The sequence below is a fragment of the Pseudophryne corroboree genome, chromosome 1, assembly GCF_028390025.1.
Source record: "Pseudophryne corroboree isolate aPseCor3 chromosome 1, aPseCor3.hap2, whole genome shotgun sequence".
NCBI classification, from domain to species: domain Eukaryota; kingdom Metazoa; phylum Chordata; class Amphibia; order Anura; family Myobatrachidae; genus Pseudophryne; species Pseudophryne corroboree.
Genome location: NC_086444.1, coordinates 665,969,760 through 665,994,550, shown reverse-complemented (window position 1 = coordinate 665,994,550; position 24,791 = coordinate 665,969,760). Strand labels below are relative to the sequence as shown.

General features: G+C 47.3%; 1 protein-coding gene across 8 annotated transcripts in view; it reads left to right on the top strand.

The window, feature by feature from the left end:
• The window catches only part of PTBP3 (polypyrimidine tract binding protein 3), a 415,749-nt gene that overhangs the window by 109,675 nt on the left and 281,283 nt on the right, over window positions 1-24,791 (top strand). The window lies entirely within an intron of this gene.

Here is a 24,791-nt window from a genome sequence, read left to right as displayed (position 1 = left end):
CAGCTATTGCCTGAGGGTCTCTTGACCTGGCGCAATACCTGTCCCGTTTTTTGTTCAGACGGGACGCCATCATGTCCACCTTTGGTATTTCCCAACGGTTCACCATCATGTGGAAAAACTTCCCGATGAAGTTTCCACTCTCCCGGGTGGAGGTCGTGCCTGCTGAGGAAGTCTGCTTCCCAGTTTCCACTCCCGGAATGAAACACTGCTGACAGTGCTATCACATGATTTTCCGCCCAGCGAAAAGTCCTTGCAGTTTTTGCCATTGCCCTCCTGCTTCTTGTGCCGCCCTGTCTGTTTACGTGGGCGACTGCCGTGATGTTTTTCCCACTGGATCAATACCGGCTGACCTTGAAGCAGAGGTCTTGCTAAGCTTAGAGCATTATAAATTTACCCTTAGCTCCAGTATATTTATGTGGAGAAAAGTCTCCAGACTTGATCACACTCCCTGGAAATTTTTTTCCTTGTGTGACTGCTCCCCAGCCTCTCGGGCTGGCCTCCGTGGTCACCAGCATCCAATCCTGAATGCCGAATCTGCGGCCCTCTAGAAGATGAGCACTCTGTAACCACCACAGGAGAGACACCCTTGTCCTTGGATATAGGGTTATCCGCTGATGCATCTGAAGATGCGATCCGGACCATTTGTCCAGCAGATCCCACTGAAAAGTTCTTGCGTGAAATCTGACGAATGGAATTGCTTCGTAGGAAGCCACCATTTTTACCAGGACCCTTCCTGGTTTTAGGAGGTTCTTGACTAGCTCGGATAACTCCCTGGCTTTCTCATCCGGGAGAAACACCTTTTTCTGGACTGTGTCCAGAATCATCCCTAGGCACAGCAGACGTGTCGTCAGGATCAGCTGCGATTTTGGAATATTTAGAATCCATCCGTGCTGTTGTAGCAGTATCCGAGATAGTGCTACTCCGACCTCCAACTGTTCCCTGGACTTTGCCCTTATCAGGAGATCGTCCAAGTAAGGGGTAATTAAGACGCCTTTTCTTCGAAGAAGAATCATCATTTCGGCCATTACCTTGGTAAAGACCCGGGGTGCCGTGGACAATCCAAACGGCAGCGTCTGAAACTGACAGTGACAGTTCTATACCACGAACCTGAGGTACCCTTAGTGAGAAGGGCAAATTTGGGACATGGAGGTAAGCATCCCTGATGTCCCGGGACACTATATAGTCCCCTTCTTCCTGGTTCGTTATCACTGCTCTGAGTGACTCCATCTTGATTTGAACCTTTGTAAGTGTTCAAATTTTTTTAGATTTAGAATAGGTCTCACCTAGCCTTCTGGCTTCAGTACCACAATATAGTGTGGAATAATACCCCTTTCCTTGTTGTAGGAGGGGTAATTTGATTATCACCTGCTGGGAATACAGCTTGTGAATTTTTTCCCATACTGCCTCCTTGTCGGAGGGATACCTTGGTAAAGCAGACTTCAGGAGCCTGCGAGGGGGAAACGTTTCGACATTCCAATCTGTACCCCTGGGATACTACTTGTAGGATCCAGGGGTCCTGTACGGTCCCAGCGTCATGCTGAGAGCTTGGCAGAAGCGGTGGAAGGCTTCTGTTCCTGGGAATGGGCTGCCTGTTGCAGTCTTCTTCCCTTTCCTCTATCCCTGGGCAAATATGACTCTTATAGGGACGAAAGGACTGAGGCTGAAAAGACGGTGTCTTTTTCTGCAGAGATGTGACTTAGGGTAAAAACGGTGGATTTTCCAGCAGTTGCCGTGGCCACCAGGTCCGATGGACCGACCCCAAATAACTCCTCTTCCTTTATACGGCAATACACCTTTGTGCCGTTTGGAATCTGCATCACCTGACCACTGTCGTGTCCATAAACATCTTCTGGCAGATATGGACATCGCACTTATTCTTGATGCCAGAGTGCAAATATCCCTCTGTGCATCTCGCATATATAGAAATGCATTTTTAGTCAGGGAATCCGACCAAGCCACCCCAGCTCTGCACATCCAGGCTGAGGCGATCGCTGGTCGCAGTATAACACCAGTATGTGTGTATATACTTTTATATGATATTTTCCAGCCTCCTGTCAGCTGGCTCCTTGAGGACGGCCCTATCTATAGACGGTACCGCCACTTGTTTTGATAAGCGTGTGAGCGCCTTATCCACCCTAAGGGGTGTTTCCCAACGCGCCCTAACTTCTGGCGGGAAAGGGTATACCGCCAATAATTTTCTATCGGGGGGGAACCCACGCATCATCACACACTTCATTTAATTTATCTGATTTAGGAAAAACTACAGGTAGTTTTTTCACATCCCACATAATACCCTCTTTTGTGGTACTTGTAGTATCAGAAATATGTAACACCTCCTTCATTGCCTTAACGTGTGGCCCTAATAAGGAATACGTTTGTTTATTCACCGTCGACACTGGATTCAGTGTCCGTGTCTGTGTCTGTGTCGACCGACTAAGGTAAACGGGCGTTTTAAAACCCCTGACGGTGTTTTTGAGACGTCTGGACCGGTACTAATTGTTTGTCGGCCGTCTCATGTCGTCAACCGACCTTGCAGCGTGTTGACATTATCACGTAATTCCCTAAATAAGCCATCCATTCCGGTGTCGACTCCCTAGAGAGTGACATCACCATTACAGGCAATTGCTCCGCCTCCTCACCAACATCGTCCTCATACATGTCTACACACACGTACCGACACACAGCACACACACAGGGAATGCTCTGATAGAGGACAGGACCCACTAGCCCTTTGGAGAGACAGAGGGAGAGTTTGCCAGCACACACCAAAAAACGCTATAATTATATAGGGACAACCTTATATAAGTGTTTTCCCTTATAGCATCTTTTTATATATTTCTAACGCCAAATTAGTGCCCCCCCTCTCTGTTTTAACCCTGTTTCTGTAGTGCAGTGCAGGGGAGAGCCTGGGAGCCTTCCCTCCAGCCTTTCTGTGAGGGAAAATGGCGCTGTGTGCTGAGGAGATAGGCCCCGCCCCTTTTTCGGCGGGCTCGTCTCCCGCTCTTCAACGGATTCTGGCAGGGGTTAAATATCTCCATATAGCCCCCGGAGGCTATATGTGAGGTATTTTTTGCCAAAAAATAGGTTTACATTGCCTCCCAGGGCGCCCCCCTCCCAGCGCCCTGCACCCTCAGTGACTGCCGTGTGAAGTGTGCTGAGAGCAATGGCGCACAGCTGCAGTGCTGTGCGCTACCTTAAGAAGACTGAGGAGTCTTCTGCCGCCGATTCTGGACCTCTTCTCGTTTCAGCATCTGCAAGGGGGCCGGCGGCGAGGCTCCGGTGACCATCCAGGCTGTACCTGTGATCGTCCCTCTGGAGCTAATGTCCAGTAGCCAAAGAAGCCAATCCATCCTGCACGCAGGTGAGTTCACTTCTTCTCCCCTAAGTCCCTCGTTGCAGTGATCCTGTTGCCAGCAGGACTCACTGTAAAATAAAAAACCTAAGCTAAACTTTTCTAAGCAGCTCTTTAGGAGAGCCACCTAGATTGCACCCTTCTCGGCCGGGCACAAAAATCTAACTGAGGCTTGGAGGAGGGTCATAGGGGGAGGAGCCAGTGCACACCACCTGATCCTAAAGCTTTACTTTTTGTGCCCTGTCTCCTGCGGAGCCGCTATTCCCCATGGTCCTTTCAGGAACCCCAGCATCCACTAGGACGATAGAGAAATGATTGAATATTATTTTGAGGTAGAAGCTCATACACAGCTATGAATGTCTTATAACTGTGTGTGGGATACATATGATATCCCGGCAGACGGGATGCTGGCTGTCTCTATACCGACAGCGGCATCTCGGATTATTTCAACTGGCCCCTTTCACACCGCATAGCAACACGGGTTATGCACGCTCATGTGCAATAACCAGTGTTAAAAGCTGGCGGTCTGAAAGGGGTATTATCCTCCATGAGTAAAAGGCGTCTGCTCCTATGCTGTTTTATTCAATTAGTCTCATTATCTACAGGATACATTTACTACTAGCATATAATAATTCTAATGCTAATAGAATATAGACCAAAAATCTTAGTTGCCGACTTTTTGGCTGCCAGGTCGGCACAGCTTGGGGGCATTATGGGGGTGTGTGTGGCCTGGCATAGGGGTTGGTGCATCACATGGTGGAGGTGCGGTGTGGCTGCATGATCACATCATTGTTACCATGGCTCCCCTTTAAAATGCTGAAATTTGCGGAATTGTATTGGGGGGAAGAGGGGGGCTAAGAGGATGCGAATCTGCTCAATCCCCGTTATCGTCTGCCCACTCCACTCAGGAAGTGGGCGGCTGTGTGATGGTTGCGGCTGAATCTGGAGGACTTGCCCACACAATTTTGGGAGCCTCGTGGCTATTCCCAGGAGAGTAGTTAGGTATGCCAAAAACATACTGAAGTTTAACTGGTTTCTGACAAAATGGATGTGTTCGTGCATAAAAGTATTTAGATTGTAACCTTCAATGAGACAAGGACTGCTCTGGTTAATAAAATCTCTGCAAAGAACTACGTAATTTGTAGGTGCTATGTAAATAAAGATAAAAAACAGGAAATACAGTTGAGCTAAATCTAAAATTAGAATTTTTACTTAGAACAGAAATTGAATACAAGACAAATTCACTTGTTTGTAGTAAACTTTTTTTCGTTTTTATATTGGGTTGAAACAGAGAAGGGCATTTCACCCTAAAAGCATAGCTTATTATGCCATTTTGGCTTGTAGTTTTTTAAGATCATGTCACTATACAGACACATACACATAGCTATATTTGCTTGTGAAATGAATGTGGAATAATTATCCTTTAACACTGCACTTTATCCGTTAACAGATAAGAAATGAGTAAATGGATAAAGGCTGTAAGTTATGTGGTTTGTCTGTAGCTCTGCATAACCTCCTAGCCTGACCGCAGAACTCACCAGAGCACTATCCAATGATTGCAGTAACTTTGTTGGTACATGCCATGGATAAATGCAGTCTCTCAGCAGTGACACCTCCTTTTCTGCGGGACGATCTATCTACTTTTGACATACACCTTGTTAATTTACATTCTTACTGATATCACCTACTGCTGCATAGGGTCTTCAACTGTATATAAAGTGTTCCCAATCTATTCAGCGTTCCACAGACCTATTCTTTATATGTACAAACACACATTAGAATTTATTTTAATAAACAACTTGGCAGTATGTTTTGGACTGTGGTGAATGGAACGACCCACTGGATACAGCACTGTTCCACTTTATATGCTCTAGTACAGGGGTTCTCAAGCTATTTTGCTCTAGGACCCCGTCAGACAATAAGTTATTACAAGACCCAAGCGAGTTACTGGTGAATGGCTGACGTGTGGCCAGCAGACCGCACGTGCACCGTAGCATTGTGGAGGCACAACACAGAAGTGAAGTGACCTCTAACGCGATCATTCCACTTCTTAACAAATGCAGGGATGAGTCCCTGCACTGCATGTGTTTAAGTTTACACCTGCTGTGAAGGCTTTGAGCGACGGGGGGAGGCAGTGGGATACTGGGAGGCAGTGGATGGCAGAGGGTGACAGGATGGATGGTACAGGGAGGTCAGTGGTGACTAAGGAGAGGCAGAGGGTGTGTGTAAGGTATTGGGGTGACGGGGAGGTAATGGGGATGGCAGAGGATGATGGGGATGGAATATGGAGGCAGAGGGTGAATAGGGGGAGGCAGGGTTTTTTAATTAATGAGTGCTCCCCCTCGACATCTTAAACTGTGTGCTCCCTTGTTCCCCCTATTCACATACACATCCCATAAAATCTGTGCCCTGCACTTCGCTCCTTGCCCCTCATACTCACCAGCTGCTGCTTCCTGCAATCCCATATGCCCCCCCCCCAAATGCTGCACCTACCTATAAGAGGTTCTTCACAGACTGAGTGCTGCTCACTGAGAGCTGTCCGCTGCTGGCACCCTATTTCCTACAGCTCAGAACCCCAGGACCTGGGAGCGCCCTTGTTGCCAACTGTGTGCTCCCTGTGTTTATCTGTATGTAGATGAGGGACACTGGGACACAGTGATCTGAGGAAGCTGCTGACTCTACGAAGGCAGGGAAACGCGTCATTAGACAAACGGCTACGGAGCCGGCAGCCGTACTAACCCTCGCCACACACTGGAACCAGTGCATATACGGAGCCAGCGCACTCACGGAAGCCAGCACCACACGGCTACACACAGCGGCCATGCTGTTTTTACATAGTCAGCTTATCCATCAGACCAGTCTTACTGGTCATACACAGTGGTAAAGTTGAACCTTTGTAGCCAGCGGGATTGCCTACTCAAAGGAGATATCCCAGGAGTTTCACTTATACAAATTCACCTGCAGCAATTGGACATTGTCATCTACCTCTGGATATGGCCAACATCTAATGGATAAATAGCACCAGTGGCCAGGAGGAGGTTTGCTACCAATACGCAGGATAGCCGGTATATGTATGCTTACTGACTTTGTTTTCTGCATGCTGATTATTCAGTTCCCAGCTGTGCAGTACTACTGACTTAATTGTTTCATCTAGAGGATGCTTTCTTCATACTCTGACTCCTAACACCAATGTTCTGAGTTTCTGTAGTATTACCAAACTAATACTACTAACTGTTTTTAGTATATCCTTTCATATTTTCATTGGATATATTTGCCTTAACAAGCATGATTATTGCTTTTTTTGTGCTCCCTATTTGAAGTGTTGACCAAATATACCAGCCAGGCTGTACTGACGGGAATTGAGAATCATATGAGATATTGGACACTTTCTTCACTGTTGCTCAATTATCCCAGGATTGGGAAAAGTATGTATATGTATGTTGTGTATGTGTATGTGTGTGTGTATGTATGTATGTATGTATGTATGTATATATATATATATATATATATATATATAGTTCAGCACTCGCCAAAATAAGCTCACTTGTCCTCACAACATCAATGAATAAATGATGGGGGTTTAGTTAGTGAATTGGCCAATGCACGGAAGCCTGCAAACCACTCGCCAAGGTACCCCACCTTCATGCAGGTCCTACACTATCACAAAATCATAAAAATTAAAACCTGGCAACTGTATCGCATAATATAACTGCAAATATGCCCATTTGGTTTAAGGTGTACCTGCCATGAACTCCATGGCTTTTAAAAGGTACACTAGTCACCTGACACTGGCTGATAAATTACTGAAGGGCAGCTGACACAGGTTTAAGATAATAGCACCACCTAGGGAGCAACTGAGCGATGTGGGTGATATATCATTCTCTTGTGTACCCAGCTTAGCGCTTTCTCATGTTTTCCTTGTATAGAAATGTGGAAGGTTGTGTGGCATACTTTCCCCCCTCCAGGAGATACTGGAGCTAATGTGTTATTTCTTGTTTGTTTTTGTGCCTTATTTGTAGTTGTGTTCTAAATTTAATCTATTGAATTATTTAAAGCTGAGTCCTGCCTCTGACAGTTTCTTAAGGTGCATACACCGTAGGCGATAATAGTAAACCAAGCCGCTCATGTTGCCCTTCCTGAGCGACCTTGTTTACTATATTGGCCAGTGTGTATGCTGCCGCCAATGAGCGATGCTCATCGCCACAGGGTTATAATCCCCCTCGGGTGGTGGTGTGGGGATTCCAGGCGGTAGACGGGATTTCTTCCACTGGTATTTCACTGGGTGTCGGGATTCCGGCATCTGTATCCTGAGCACCGGGATCCCAGCAGCCGGCAACTTGATTTGCCTCCCATTAGTGCTTAGTGTGCAAACTAAAAAAAAAGCTTAGGAATTACTGGGTTTTCTCTTAAGTCCTAGAGGATACTGGGGTCCATTTAGTACCATGGGTATAGATGGGTCCACTAGGAGCCATGGGCACTTTAAGAATTTGATAGTGTGGACTGGCTTCTCCCTCTATGCCCCTCCTGCCAGACTCCGTTTAGAAAATGTGCCCGGAGGAGCCGGTCACGCTGAAGGAAGCTCCTGAAGAGTTTTCTACTTTTATTTTCTCTGTTATTTTCAGGCAGGGCTGGATGGCATCAGCCTGCCTGCTTCGTGGGACTTAGGGGGGGAGGGATGGCCCAACCTCTTGAAGGGTTAATGGGACCGTTCTCCGCTGACAGGACACTGAGCTCCTGAGGGACCTATTCGCAAGCCCATCACGGCGAGCGTACAGTCCCGCAGCACGCTGCCACCTCTAACAGAGCCAAAAGAATGAAGAGTGGTGGGTACTGAGCTAGCGTCCTGGCTAGCGGGGCGCTGGCCATTATGGCGGCATGAGGGTTCGGAGATGCACAGCTCCTAAATGGAGCGGAATGCGTCTCTGGACACAGTACACAACTGCGTCCCCGTACACAGTACCCATACTGGCACAACAGCCTTAAAACTGTTTTCTCCATTTTAAGCACTAGATTCCTCAGCCAATATAAAAAAAGCGGGAAGACCGCGTGCCATTGAAGGGGCGGGGCTTCACTATGAGAGGATCCAGCAGCTCACCAGCGCCATTTTCCCTCTGCAGTGGACACAGACGCTGACAGGACAGGGACCCGCAGCTCCTCCAGTGTGACTCCAAATTACCTCAGCAGTACCAGGGGGTCATAGCAGGGGGGGGAGCGATTACTAGTGTACTAAGTCCCCTATCAGGGTACTTAGTCTGCGACTCAGCTAAGCTTGGCATTAGCGATAAGGGCATAGTGGGGGCTGGCTCCAAACATCACTGTGTCTCCCTGAAGAGCTCTTTGTGGGTTAATTGTGCTTAACCTTTCCTGTGTGTGTGTGTGTGTGTGAGAGCTGTCACATTACATTATATCAGGCAGAGTGTGTGTCTTGTACCGCTGAGTGTTCCTCTTCACCAGGGGGCTCACTACTGGGTACTCAGGGTTCACAGACTAGCGGGGCTGAACCGGCATGGGTTAATTCTCTTAAGGGAATGATCTCGACTCCTACAAAATTGTCCCGCAATGAGAAAGAGACGCAATACTTAAAACAGACTGTAGATGAGTTTATGAACAGAGACTGTCCCCAAGACAGCGTCTCAATCCCATCCCATTTGTCTGGAAAAACTATCTCTGGCCCATGCATTATGACTCTGACAGGTCAGACATGGAGGATGGGGAGGTGGACTCAGAGGGGGGGGGGGGGTGCAGCTCTGTCACAGGGAAATAGAGGCTCTTATTGAGGCTATCTGAGATGTTCTGCATATTCCTGATAAGGTGACAGAGGAGTGTGAGGAATCTTATTTTAATGTAAAAAAGAAGTCCTCTGTCACTTTTCCTGTGTCAAAGGAATTGAATACCCTGTTAATGGGTTAATCCTGATAAGAAGTTTCAGATCCCTAAAAGGTTGCTCTCATCTTTTCCTTTTCCTCTGGAGGATTGGAAAAAATGGGAAAATCTACCAATAGTGGACGCATCAGTCTCTAGGCTGTCACGTAAAATTGTATTGCCTGTTCCTGGTGCAGCCTCCCTGAAACACACGGCTGATCGTAAAATTGAGATTACACTGAAATCATTGTGCACCGCTGCTGGGGTGGCCCAAAGACCCACTATTGTATGTGCGTGGATTACTAAAGCCATTGCAAAATGGTCAGGTAACCTAATTGAGGGGTTACATTCCTTATCTAGGGGGGATGTTGCCTTACTCCTCAGCGTATACAGGACTCTGCAAACTTAATGGTGGAAGCCATAAAGGAAATAGGCTTGCTTAACGCACGCACCATCGCTATGGCAGTGTTACCACGCAGAGGCTTGTGGATACGCCAGTGGACTGCTGACGCGGATTACAGGAAAGACGTGGAAGGCCTACCATTCACAGGAGAGGCCTTGTTCGGAGATGAATTAGACAAATGGATCTCCACAGCTACTGCGGGTTAAGTCTATGTATTTTCCTTCTGCAGCCCCCCCCAACCAAGAAGACTAATTCAGCTTCTAAATTACAGTCCTTTCGGACGGCCAAGTTCAAGGGAAAATCCAGAGGTGCTTCTACATCCTCCAGCAGTGCAAGAGGTAAACCATGCAAACCAGCAACAGCAGGTGCTCAGGAACAGAGCTCAGGCTCTGCTTCATCAAAGATTGCAGCATGACGGTGGACCGCAATGCCTGGAAGGCTGTCAGGTGGGAGCTCGCCTACAATTCTGCACTCGAATCTGGTCAAATTCGTGCCAGGATCCCTGGGTCATAAATATTATTTCCCAGGGCTACAGACTGGAGTTCCAAGAGCTCCCACCTCACAGATTCTTCAAATCAGGCTTGCCAGTTTCACAAGAGGCAAGTATAACTTTTACAACATGCCATCCAAAAACTAGTACAGACTCACGTCATTGTTCCAGTTCCACCTCATCAGCTAAACAAAGGGTTACTATTCCAACTTGTTTGTAGTACCAAAACCGGCCGGTTCGGTGAGACCAATTTTGAACCTCAAGTCGTTGAACCCGTACTTACGAATGTTCAAATTCAAGATGGACTCTTTGAGAGCGGTGATCTCCGTTCTGGAGGAGGGGGAATTCCTAGTGTCTCTGGATACCAAGGATGCATACCTTCACATTCCGATCTGGCCGCCTCATCAGGCTTATCTACGGTTTGCACTGCAGGACTGTCGCTACCAGTTCTAGGCCCTGCCCTTTGGTCTCTCCACGGCACCGAGGGTGTTCAACAAGGTAATGGCAGAGATGATGTTTCTACTCTGCAAACAGGGAGTGAACATAATTCCGTACCTGGACAATCTCCTGATAAAAGCACCGTCCAGGGAAAGATTGCTGGATAGCATTGCTCTCTTAACCAAACTTCTCCAGGATCATGGGTGGATTCTGAATCTTCCAAAATCTCACCTAGAGCCAACACAGAGGCTTCCCTTCCTGGGAAAGATACTGGATATGGAGTCGCAGAAGGTGTTCCTTCTGTTGGAAAAGGCATTAGTAATCCAGTCGATGGTTCGGGATGTCCTGAAGCCAACCCGGATTTCGGTGCATCTATGCATTCGCCTTCTGGGGAAAATGGTGGTCTCTAACGAAGCTCTTCAATATGGAAAGGTTTCACGCAAGACCCTTCCAGCTCGATATGTTGGACAAATTGTCCGGATCGCATCTTCACATGCACCAGAGGATCCGTCTTTCGCCAAAAGCCAGGATCTCCCTTCTGTGGTGGCTACAGACTTCTCACCTCGTCAAGGGTCAGAGGTTCGGCATTTAAAACTGGATTCTGCTATCCACAGACAAAAGCCTCAGAGGTTGGGGAGCAATCACTCGGGGGGTATAGTTTCAAGGAAGATGGTCAAGTCAGGAAGTCGTCCTTCCAATCGACATTCTGGAGCTCAGGGCCAAATACAATGCCCTTCTGCAGGCCTCACATCTTCTTCAAGATCGGGCCATTCAGGTCCAGTTGGACAATGTGACGGCGGTGACGTACATAAACCGACAGGGCGGAACGAAAAGCAGAGCAGCGATGTCAGAGGTGTCAAGAATTCTCCTCTGGGCAGAGAGAAACGCTGTGGCGTTGTCAGCGGTCTTCATTCCGGGAGTAGACAACTGGGAAGCAGACTTCCTCAGCAGACACGACCTGCACCCGGGGGAGTGGGGACTTCATCCGGAAGTGTTCAGGTGCTTTACAAGTTGATGGGGATATACATAGATCGACATGATGGCCTCTCGTCTCAACAAGAAGCTCAGGCGGTATTGTTCCAGGCCGAGAGACCCACTGGTGGTGGCGGTAGACGCCCTGACGATTTCATGTGTCTATCAGATGGTGTATGTGTTTCCTCCACTTCCTCTGATACCAAGAATTCTAAAGAGAATAAAAAGGGAAAAGGTTCAAGCAATTCTAATTGCTTCGGACTGGCCAAGAACAGCCTGGTACGCAGACCTTCTGGAGATGCTCCTCGAAGATCTGTGGCCTCTACCGCTTTGCAAGGATCTTCTGCAACAGGGCCCGTTCGTCTGTCAGGACTTACCATGGCTACGGTTGACTGCATGGAAGTTGAACGGCTGATTCTAGCCAGGAGAGGGATCCCTAACAAGGTTACCCCGACTATGATCCAAGCCAGGAAGGGGGTATCGGCTAAGCATTACCATCGTATTTGGAAGAAATATGTCTCTTGGTGTGAGAGCAGAATATTTACTGCGGTGGAATTCCATCTAGGATGTTTCCTTCTTTTTCTACAAGCAGGAGTGGATGTGGGCCTATGTCTGAGCTCCATAAAAGTCCAGTTTTCATTTTCTTTCAGAAACAATTGACTTCTCTCCCTGAGGTCCAGACGTTCTTGAAAGGTGTTCTGCGGATCCAACCTCCCTTTGTGCCTTCCACGGCACCTTGGGATCTTGATGTGGTGCTGCATTTTCTCCAGTCGGACTGGTTTGAGCCGTTACAGGAGGTGAATGTAAAATTTCTTACATGGAAGACCGTCACACTGTTGGCCTTAGCTTCAGCAAGACGTGTCGGAGCTGTGGGCTCAGTCTCGCCAAAGTCACTATTTCATTTTCCATGAGGACAGAGCTGAACTCAGAACTCGTCAGCAATTTCTTCCTAAGGTGCTGTCTACATTTCACATCAACCAACCTACTGTGGTCCCAATTGTCACCGACTACTTCTGCTACTTCAAAGTCTTTGGATGTTGTGAGGGCTTTGAAGGTGTATGTGAAAAGAACAGCTCGTCACAGAAAGACTGACTCGCTGTTTGTTCTTTATGATACCAATAAGATTGGGTGTCCTGATTCAAAGCAGACTATTGCACGCTGGATCATACTTACTATCCAGCATGCTTATTCCAAGGCAAGTTTGCCATGTCCAAAATCTGTACAGGCCCAGTCTACTAGGTCTGTAGGTTCTTCCTGGGTGGCTGCCCAGGGTGTCTCGGCTTTACAGCTCTGCTGAGCAGCTACTTGGTCAGGTTCAAACACGTTTGCAAAGTTCTACAAGTTTGATACTTTGGCCTCTGAGGACCTTCAGTTTGGTCAGTCAGTTCTGCAGGAACCTCAGCACTCTTCCACCCGGTTTGGGAGCTTTGGTACATCCCCATGGTACTAAATGGACCCCAGTATCCTCTAGGACGTAAGAGAAAATAGGATTTTAATTACCTACCGGTAAATCCTTTTCTCGTAGTCCGTAGAGGATACTGGGCGCCCGCCCGGTGCTTCTTTCTTCCTGTACTGTTACTTGGTTAAGTAATGTTGGTTCAGCCATTGCTGTTCCTGTTTCAAGTTTAGTTAGCTTGGCTTTTTTCGTGTGTGTGTGTGTGTGTGTGTGTGTGTGTGTTGTTTTTTAATCTCACCACTATACTTCTTTATCCTTCTCTTGAAGTATGTCCGTCTCCTCGGGCACAGTTTTACTAGACTGAGTCTGGTAGGAGGGGCAGAGGGAGGAGCCAGTCCACATTATCAAATTCTTAAAGTGCCCATGGCTCCTAGTGGACCCATCTATACCCATGGTACTAAATGGACCCCAGTTCCTCTACGGACTACGAGAAAAGGATTTACTGGTAGGTAATTTCAAATCCAATTTTTTTGTTCCTATTTATTTATTTAATGGCGCATTGTGTAATGATAAAGTGACTACATTTACATAAGGTAATGTAGCATTAATACTACGAGGATGGAAAAGCACTTAAGATTAGTCTAGGCCCAACAGTATATATTTAATGTTTTAAGCCTAACAGCACACGAAAACTAGGTTTTGTGTATATAGACGACTGGAATGTTGTTATTGGTTTGGTAAAATGTCACCTGTCAGTGGTAGAGAACTTTCTGTTCGTCTGCTCATAGCAGAAATTGACACAAGATGATTCATATAAGGTATGATTACATGCTTCAGGAATGGTGAAAGTTGATACCTGAATTATTTAAAGTGAAACAACAGACTAGCCTTCCCTTTTCCAAACAAGTGCTGGATTCCAGCCTGGATTTGTAGATAAATGACTATGAATGAGGCCTATGATATACTTTTTTTTTTTTTTCCCCCTAATGCCTGTTACAAAAAAAATAAATTGTGTTACCGTTTACTGGAATACATTATTTTCTAAGATGGCTTGTTCTGAAAATCAGAGCTTAATCGTGAGACTGTTCTGCAAGCAGTAAAAAAAAGTGTGGTGCATATGTTCAAATTGGTGGTCTTAAAGAAAATGGACTTAATGTGAGTTAATTGGGGTGATTTTGGCTAATCTGAGAAATTTGTTTTTGATTTACCATAATCTGAGAAGTATAAATTATGAGTTGATCACCAGGGCCAACTCAATAGAACAGGCATTCCCAACCTCTATCCTCAAGGCACACTAACAGTGCAGGCTTCAGTGATATCCAGGCTTCAGCACAGAAGGTTAAATCAAAATAACTACTAATTTATGCCCTTATTTATCAATGAGTGATTAAATTTCACCGTGAGTGATAAATTACACCAGCCAATCGGCTCCTAACTTCCGTGTCACAGGTTGTGTTTGAAAAATGACATGAGCTGGTGCAATTTATCACTCCACAGTAAAATGTATCACTCATTGATAAATAAGGGCATTAGTCACCTGTGATCAAGTATATCACTTAAACCTGGCCTGTTAGTGTGCCTTGAGGACCGAGCACTGGCATATAATGAGTCCAAAGTGTGCGGTGCATATGGGCCCCTGGGTCCTAGGTAGCACACGCATCACACATTCTGCACCCGTTTGATTATACACACCTCTTCGTTGGCCCGGCGCTTGCTACAGAGCAGAAATATCACTTTCAAAATTTCTGCTGATTTGTGCATGCGCAATAGAGATGTCACGAGGAACGTGGCCTTGTGCCATGTTCCCAGAGACCAGCGCAAGTGTAGTAGATTCTGGCACAATGCCAGCGCTGCCCCTGCTGCGGAGATAGGGCATCCACACCTGCAGCTATTGGAACGGTCAGTTACATTGCCCTCACATATTGGCGTGCTATCTTTAAGATAGCAGTGCCGATGTCGGGCGTACAGCACCCGTCACTGGGCACACACTGCGGCTGTCATACATGGGGAGAAGCAGCGCACATGAGCTAATACTGCCCCCCCCCATATCGACTGCTCTTACATTTAACCCTATACACTCAGAGCCGGCCCTAACCAATATGATGCCCTAGGCAAGATTTTGACTGGTGCCCCCTAGCACCACCGCTAGTACCGCCTCTGACCCTGCACCCCTTTCCCAGCACCATCACCCCCCACCCAAAGCAGTCCTTTTTTTTGTTTTGTTTTCCTACCCCCTGTAATTTAAATAAGAACAGTGTGCACATTCGGCGCACAGCCCAAAAAGGTATGTGTTTTTGCTGGCAAGGGGTATGGCCACACAATAGTACCCCCAATTCAAATTATGCCTCACAGTAGTGCAACTTTATTCACAATTTATCATGCGATAGTGTCCCTTATTCACATTACATCACTCAGTAGTACCCCTTTACCTTATATACCTTACTCCTCACAGTGGTGCCCCTAATTCACATAACATCATACTGAACTGCTCCTTATTCACATTACACCACACCATATTGCTCCTTATTCACATTACACCTCACCATATTGCTCTTTATTCACATTAGACCACACAGTAGTGCCCTTTCTATAAGTTACGCTGTTGCCACACAGTAGAGCACCTTATACACATAATGCCACACATTGGTAATGCATTTATATACATAATACCATACAGTAATGCCCCTTAAACATATGATACACATTATTAATGTCCTTATAAACATAATGCGCCTTATGCTAGCCATACATCAGACCAACTTTTCTCCAACACTCCAAACTTCCAACCATCCAACTTGTCTGTTCAACTAAAACAGTGCCCCACACATCTCACCAACTTTTTACCAGTGCTCCACACATCTAACCAACTTTTCATCAGACCAACCAACCTTCCAACTTCTGTCCAACTTGTGATGTCACCGAAGTAGGCGGACAGTGCCTGCCTACAGTTCTTCAGTTTTGTTTTGTTTTTTAATTTCAAAACATGCAGAAGTGTCTTTTTTTCAGTGAAACTGGGCTTTTCTTTCACCACCATAGATTTACTTATTTTTATACTGAACTATGGATACCAGCATGGTTGGGCTGCCAAGGCAAATATATATATATATATATATATAAAGATGTAGATATTCGGCACTCCCAATGTAGTAAAATGTACAGCTTGCCTGGTGCCCTCTTTTTTGGAGGCACAAGTATTATTTATATATTTTTTTTTATATATATATATATATATATATATATATATTTTAAATGGAATGGGAAAAACCCGAAAAAAAATTGCGTGGGGTCCCCCCTCCAACGCATAACCAGCCTCGGGCTCTTCGAGCCGGTCCTGGTTCTAAAAATCCGGGGGAAAAACGGACAGGGGATCCCCTGTATTTTTAAAACCAGCACCGGGCTCTGCGCCTGGTGCAAAAAATACGGGGGACAAAAAGAGTAGGGGTCCCCCATATTTTTTACACCAGCATCAGGCTCCACTAGCTGGACAGATAATGCCACAGCCGGGGGTCACTTTTATACAGTGCCCTGCGGCCATGGCATTAAATATCCAACTAGTCACCCCTGGCCGGGGTACCCTGGGGGAGTGGGGACCACTTCAATCAAGGGGTCCCCCCCCCAGCCACCCAATGGCCAGGGGTGAAGCCCGAAGCTGTCCCCCCCCATCCAAAGGCTGCGGATGGGGGGCTGATAGCCTTGAGAAAATTTAAAGAATATTGTTTTTTCCAGTAGTACTACAAGTCCCAGCAAGCCTCCCCCGCAAGCTGGTACTTGGAGAACCACAAGTACCAGCATGCGGGAGAAAAACGGGCCCGCTGGTACCTGCAGTTCTAATGGAAAAAAAATACCGAAATAAAAACAGGAGACACACACCGTGACAGTAAAACTTTATTTCACACATGTCGACACACACATACTTACCTATGTTGACACAAAGCAGTCGGTCCTCTTCTCCAAGTAGAATCCACGGGTACCTGAAAATAAAAGATAATTATACTCATCTGATCCAGCGTCCTTATACGTAATGCCACCCCTGTAGTAGTAGCATCCTTATACGTAATGTTCCCCCAGTAGTAGTACCGCCCTTATACATAATGCCCCCCCAGTAGTAGTAGCATCCTTACATGTAATGCCCTCCCAGTAGTAGTAGCACCGTCCTTATACATAATGCCCCCCAGTAGTAAGAGTCCTTATACATAATGCCCCCCAGTAGTAAGAGTCCTTATACATAATGCCCCCCCAGTAGTAGCGTCCTTATATGTAATGCCCCCCCCCAGTATTAGTAGCCTCCTTATACATAATGCCCCCCCAGTAGTAGTAGCATCGTTATATGTAATGCCCCCCTGTAGTAGTAGCGTTCTTATACATAATGCCCCCCCAGTAGTAGTAGTAGCATCGTTATATGTAATGCCCCCATGTAGTAGTAGCGTTCTTATACATAATGCCCCCCAGTAGTAGTAGCATTGTTATAGGTAATGCCCCCCCAGTAATAGTAGCGTCCTTATACATAATGCCCCCCCAGCAGTAGTATCGTTATATGTAATGCCCCCCCCCAGCAATAGCGTCCTTATACGTAATGCCCCCCCCTATAGTAGTAGCGTCCTTATACGTAATGCCCCTCCTATAGTAGTAGCGTCCTTGCATGTAATGGCCCCCCTAGCAGTGGCGTCCATAAAGCGCGCACACACAGACATACCTCACACACACACACAATTCACACATATATACAGACACACACCCCACCTTGCACACACACACACACACACATCTCCACCATACACACACACACACACACACACACACACACACACACACACTTCACATATATACAAACACACACTCACTTCTCTCTCACCCTCCACTTACCAAGTCTGGCTGGCCGTCACTGCAAAGCTGTCTGGTCCTGTGTAGCTCCGCCCCCTTGTGCCGCTGTAGCTCCGCCCCCTTTTCAGACCCCACACTGCACAGCCCGCTGTCACAGGTGATTGGGGGGGGGGGCTTTTCATGCTGCCGGCACAGTAGGCGGACACTAGCAGGCAGTGTCCGCCTACTTATCGTTCAGTTGGGGGGAAAGTTTCCCCTACACCTGAACGATTGGTTGGGAAAATCAAACAGGTTTGATTTTCCCAACTAGTTGGACAGACCGTTTCTGTCCGTTTTTCAGCGTGTGGGAGCAAACGGCTGATAATCGTTTGCTCCCACACACTGCCAGATTATCTTTCCAACCAGCCAACTAGTTGGCTGGTTGGAAAGATATCGTCCTGATGTATGGCCAGCTTAACACATTATGCCAACCTTTATTAATGCCCTTATACATGTAATGTCCCTTACACATATGCCGCACATTATTAATGCCCTTTTCTCTATCGTCCTTGTGGATGCTGGGGTTCCTGAAAGGACCATGGGGAATAGCGGCTCCGCAGGAGACAGGGCACAAAAAGTAAAGCTTTCCGATCAGGTGGTGTGCACTGGCTCCTCCCCCTATGACCCTCCTCCAGACTCCAGTTAGATTTTTGTGCCCGGCCGAGAAGGGTGCAATCTAGGTGGCTCTCCTAAAGAGCTGCTTAGAAAAGTTTAGCTTAGGTTTTTTATTTTACAGTGAGTCCTGCTGGCAACAGGATCACTGCAACGAGGGACTTAGGGGAGAAGAAGTGAACTCACCTGCGTGCAGGATGGATTGGCTTCTTGGCTACTGGACATCAGCTCCAGAGGGACGATCACAGGTACAGCCTGGATGGTCACCGGAGCCGCGCCGCCGGCCCCCTTGCAGATGCTGAAGTAAGAAGAGGTCCAGAATCGGCGGCTGAAGACTCCTGCAGTCTTCTAAAGGTAGCGCACAGCACTGCAGCTGTGCGCCATTTTCCTCTCAGCACACTTCACACGGCAGTCACTGAGGGTGCAGGGCGCTGGGAGGGGGGCGCCCTGGGAGGCAAATGAAAACCTTTTTTGGCGAAAAAATACCTCACATATAGCCCCCAGAGGCTATATGGAGATATTTAACCCCTGCCAAGATTCACTAAATAGCGGGAGACGAGGCCGCCGAAAAAGGGGCGGGGCCTATCTCCTCAGCACACAGCGCCATTTTCTCTCACAGAAAGCCTGGAGAGAAGGCTCCCAGGCTCTCCCCTGCACTGCACTACAGAAACAGGGTTAAAACAGAGAGGGGGGCACTGATTTTGGCGATATTGAGATATATATAAAGATGCTATAAGGGAAAACACTTATATAAGGTTGTCCCTATATAATTATAGCGTTTTGGTGTGTGCTGGCAAACTCTCCCTCTGTCTCCCCAAAGGGCTAGTGTGGGTCCTGTCCTCTGTCAGAGCATTCCCGGTGTGTGTGCTGTGTGTCGGTACGTGTGTGTCGACATGTATGAGGACGATGTTGGTGAGGAGGCGGAGAAATTGCCTGTAATGGTGATGTCACTCTCTAGGGAGTCGACACCGGAATGGATGGCTTATTTAGGGAATTACGTGAGAATGTCAACACGCTGCAAGTCGGTTGACGACGTGAGACGGCCGACAAACTATTAGTACCGGTCCAGGCGTCTCAGAAACACCGTCAGGGGCGTTAAAAACGCCCATTTACCTCAGTCGGTCGACACAGACACAGACACGGACACTGAATCCAGTGTCGACGGTGAATAAACAAACGTATTTCTCATTAGGGCCACACGTTAAGGGCAATGAAGGAGGTGTTGCATATTTCTGATACTACAAGTACCACAAAAAAAAGGGTATTATGTGGGAGTGAAAAAACTACCTGTAGTTTTTCCTGAATCAGATAAAATAAAATGAAGTGTGTGATGATGCGTGGGGTTACCCCGATAGCAAATATTGGCGTTATACCCTTTCCCGACAGAAATTAGGGCGCGTTGGGAAACACCCCGTAGGGTGATAAGGCGCTCACACGCTTATCAAGTGGCGTTACCGTCTCCAGATACGGCCGCCCTCAAGGAGCCAGCTGATAGGAAGCTGGAAAGATATCCTAAAAAGTATATACACACATACGGTGGTTATACTGCGACCAGCGATCGCCATCAGCCTGGAGATGCAGTGCTGGGTTGGCTTGGTCGGATTCCCTGACTGAAAATATTTTATTCATATAGAGCATTTAATAGGATGCATTCTATATATATGTACGTGAGATGCACAGAGGGATATTTGCTCTCTGGCATCAAGATAAGTACGTTGTCCATATCACCCAGAAGATGTCATGGACACGACAGTGGTCAGGTGATACAGATCCCATACGGCACATGGAAGTATTGCCGTATAAAGGGAAGGAGTTAGTTGGGGTCGGTCCATCGGACCTGGGGACCACGGCAACAGCTGGGAAATCCAACCTTTTTACCCCAAGTTACATCTCAGCTGAAAAAGACACCGTCTTTTCAGCCTCAATCCTTCCTTTCCCATGAGGGCATGCAGGCAAAAGGCCAGTCATATCTGCCCAGACATAGAGGTAAGGGAAGTAGACTGCAGCAGGCAGCCCCTTCCCAGGAAAAGAAGCCCTCCACCGCGTCTGCCAAGTCCTCAGCATGACGCTGGGGCCATGCAAGCGGACTCAAGGTGGGGGGGGGTAGTCTCAAGAGTCTCAGCGCGCAGTGGGATCACTCGCAGGTTGACCCCTAGATAGTACAAGTATTATCCCAGGGGTACAGATTGGAGAGTCGAGACATCTTCTCCTCGCAGGTTTCTGAAGTCTGCTTTACCAACGGCTCCCTCCGACAGGGAGGCAGCATTGGAAACAATTCACAAGCTGTATATCCAGCAGGTGATAATCAAAGTACCCCTCCTACAACAAGGAAAAGGGTATTATTTTTCCACACTATATTGTGGTACTGACGCCAGACGGCTTGGTGAGACATAGTCTAAACTGAAATCTTTGAACACTTACATAAAAGGTTCAAATCGAGATGGAGTCACTCAGAGCAGTGATAGCGAACCGGAAAAAAGGGGACTATATGGTGTCCCTGGACATCAAGGATTACCTCCATGTCCAAATTTGCCCTTCTCAACAAGGGTACCTCTGGTTCGTGGTACAGAACTGTCAATATCAGTTTCAGACGATGCCGTTTGAATTATCCACGGCACCCCGGGCCTTTTACCAAGGTAATGGCCGAAAAGATGTTTCTTCAAAGAAAAAAGGCATCTAAATTATCCCTTACTTGGACGATATCCTGAAAAGGGCAAGTTCCAGAGAACAGTTGGAGGTCGGAAGAGCACTATCTAAAGTAGTTCTACGACAGCACGACTGGATTCTAAATATTCCAAGAATCGCAGCTGTTTTCCGACGATACGTCTGCTGTTCCTAGGAATGATTCTGGGCATAGTCCAGAAAAAGGTGTTCCTCCGGGAGGAAAAAGCCAAGGAGTTATTCGACCTAGTCAGAAACCTCCTAAAACCAGGCCAAGTATCAGTGCATCAATGCACAGGAGTCCTGGGAAAAATGGTGGCTTCTTACGAAGCGATTCCATTCGGCAGATCTCAGGGGATTTGCTGGACGAATGGTCCGGATCGCATTTTCAGATGCATCAGCGGATAATCCTGTCTCCAAGGACAAGGGTGTCTCTTCTGTGGGGGCTGCAGAGTGCTCATCTTTTAGAGGGCAGCACACTCAGCATTCAGGACTGTGTTCTGGGGACCACGGATACCAGCCTGAGAGGCTGGGGAGTAGTCACACAAGGAAAAAATTTCCAAGGAAGTGTGGTCAAGTCTGGAGACTTCTCTCCACATGAATATACTGGAGCTAAGGGCAATTTACAATGCTCTGAGCCTAGGAAGACTCCTGCTTCAAAGTCAACCGGTGCTGATCCAGTAGGACATCATCATGGCGGTCGCCCACGTTATCAGACGGGGCGACACAAGAAGCAGGAGGGCAATGACAACAAGGATTCTTCGCTGGGCGGAAAATCATGTGATAACACTGTCAGCAGTGTTCATTCCGGGAGTGGGCAACTGGGAAGATTTTCTCAGCATAAATGAATTCCACCCGGAAAAGTGGAAACTTAATCTGGAAGTTTCCACATGATTGTAAACCGTTGGGAAAGACCAAAGGTGGTTATGATGGCGTCCCACCTGAAGCGCCAGGTCAAGAGACACTCAGGCAATAGCTGGGACGCTCTGGTAACACCGTCGGTGTACCAGTCGGTGTATGTGTTCCATCCTCTGCTTTTCATACCCAATGTATTGAAAATGATAGGAAGGAGAGGAGTAAGAACTATACTCGTGGCTCCGGTTTGGCCAAGAAGGACTTGGTTCCCGGAACTTCAAGAGATACTAAGAAGGGTCTTGATTCGGCAAGAACCGTGTCTGTTCCGGGACTTACCGCAGCTGCGTTGACGCCAAGGCGGGTGAACGCCGGATCCTAAGGGAAGGAGGCATTCCGGAAGAGGTCATCCCTACCCTGGTCAGAGCCAGGAAGGAGGTGACCGCACAACATTATCACCACTTAGGTGAAAATATGTGCCAGGGTGTGAGTCCAGGAAGGCTCCACGGAAGAATTTCAACTAGGTTAATTTCTACATTTCCTGCAAACAGGAGTGTCTATGGGTCTCAAATTGGGTCCATTAAGGTTCAAATTTCGGCCTGTTGATTTTCTTCCAGAAAGAAATTGGCTTCAGTTCCTGAAGTCCAGAAGTTGTTAAGGGAGTACTGCATATACAGCCCCTTTGATGTCTCCAGTGGCACTGGGCGATCTCAACGTAGTTTTGGGATTCCTAAAAAATCACATTGGTTTAAACAACTCAAATCTGTGGATTTGATATATCTCACATGGAAAATGACCATGCTGTTGGTCCTGGCCTCGGCCAGGCGAGTGTCAGAATTGGCGGCTTTATCTCACAAAGCCATATCTGATTGTCCATTCGGACAGAGCAAAGCTGCGGACTCGTCCCCAGTTTCTCCTTAAGGTGGTGTCAGCGTTTCACCTGAACCAGCTTATTGTGGTACCTGCGGCTACTAGGGACTTGGAGGACTCCAAGTTGCTGGATGTTATCAGGGCCCTGAAAATATAGTTTCCAGGTTGGCTGGAGTCAGGAAATCTGACTTGCTGTTTATCCTGTATGCACCCAACAATGCTGGGTGCTTCTGCTTCTAAGCAGTCGATTGCTCGTGGGATTGGTAGCACAATTCAACTTGCACATTCTGTGGCAGGCCTGCCACAGTCTAAATCTGTTAAGGCCCATTCCACAAGGAAGGTGGGCTCATCTTGGGCGGCTGCCCGAGGGGTCTCGGCATTACAACTTTGCCGAGCAGCTACGTGGTCGGGGGAGAACACGTTTGTAAAATTCTACAAATTTGATACCCTGGCAAAAGAGGACCTGGAGTTCTCTCATTCGGTGCTGCAGAGTCATCCGCACTCTCCCGCCCGTTTGGGAGCTTTGGTATAATCCCCATGGTCCTTTCAGGAACCCCAGCATCCACAAGGACGATAGAGAAAATAAGAATTTACTTACCGATAATTCTATTTCTCGGAGTCCGTAGTGGATGCTGGGCGCCCATCCCAAGTGCGGATTATCTGCAATACTTGTACATAGTTATTGCTAACTAAATCGGGTTATTGTTGTTGTGAGCCATCTTTTCAGAGGCTCCGCTGTTATCATACTGTTAACTGGGTTCAGATCACAGGTTGTACAGTGTGATTGGTGTGGCTGGTATGAGTCTTACCCGGGATTCAAAATTCCTCCCTTATTGTGTACGCTCGTCCGGGCACAGTACCTAACTGGAGTCTGGAGGAGGGTCATAGGGGGAGGAGCCAGTGCACACCACCTGATCGGAAAGCTTTACTTTTTGTGCCCTGTCTCCTGCGGAGCCGCTATTCCCCATGGTCCTTTCAGGAACCCCAGCATCCACTACGGACTCCGAGAAATAGAATTATCGGTAAGTAAATTCTTATTATACACATAATGACACACATAGTGCCCCTTACTCATATGTTGCACATTATTAATGCCCTTATACACATAATGACACACATAGTTCCTGGCGTGAGTCAACTGGCAGCTCTGCTAATGTCGGGTGCCTATTTTTTGTGAAAATGCATCTTATTTGCATTGCTAGGTGGCTAGGACACACAAGCAGCTTCTGCTGATTAAAATGATATGCAGCATGCCTATATACTGTGCGCGACTGTGGCTGTATCTGCATACGAAATGCTACACACAGAATATAGTCATGCCGCATATCATTTTAATCAGCAGAAGCTGCTGGTGCCCCTAGGCTTACCAGATGCCCTAGGCCAGTGGTTCTCAAACTCGGTCCTCAGGACCCCACACAGTGCATGTTTTGCAGGTAACCCAGCAAGTGCACAGGTGTATTAATTACTCACTGACACATTTTAAAAGGTCCACAGGTGGAGCTAATTATTTCACTTGTGATTTTGTGAGGAGACCTGCAAAACATGCACCGTGTGGGGTCCTGAGGACCGAGTTTGAGAACCTATGCCCTAGGCAATTGCCTAGTTTGCCTATGCCTAGGGCCGGCTCTGATAATACACTGTAAATACCCTAAAAGTGTGAAAACTATATTTTCTGGTACCCTTACTATTATGCAAATAAGCGACCAATATATTAGCGACCCAACTTAGTGACAAGTCTCAACTGTGTATGGCGTCCATTTACTAAGACGATGGGGGCATTTAGAGAGCTTTCCTGTCTAAAAAATGCCACATTGGGCTTCATAATTGTGGGAAAATAGAAGTCAGATTGGTCATGTGTGTCGCTACACCCCACTACTTCTACTGCATGGTTCCGTTGTTTGTAGCAGTGCGTACTCTGCCGGATAGTGTATCTCAGGCCGGCTCTGTCCCTGCTGTCCCGGCCAGTGTGGGTAGAGCCGGCGGTGCAGGGTAGGGGCGGCCCGGGTCTTTGTTACACCGCCGG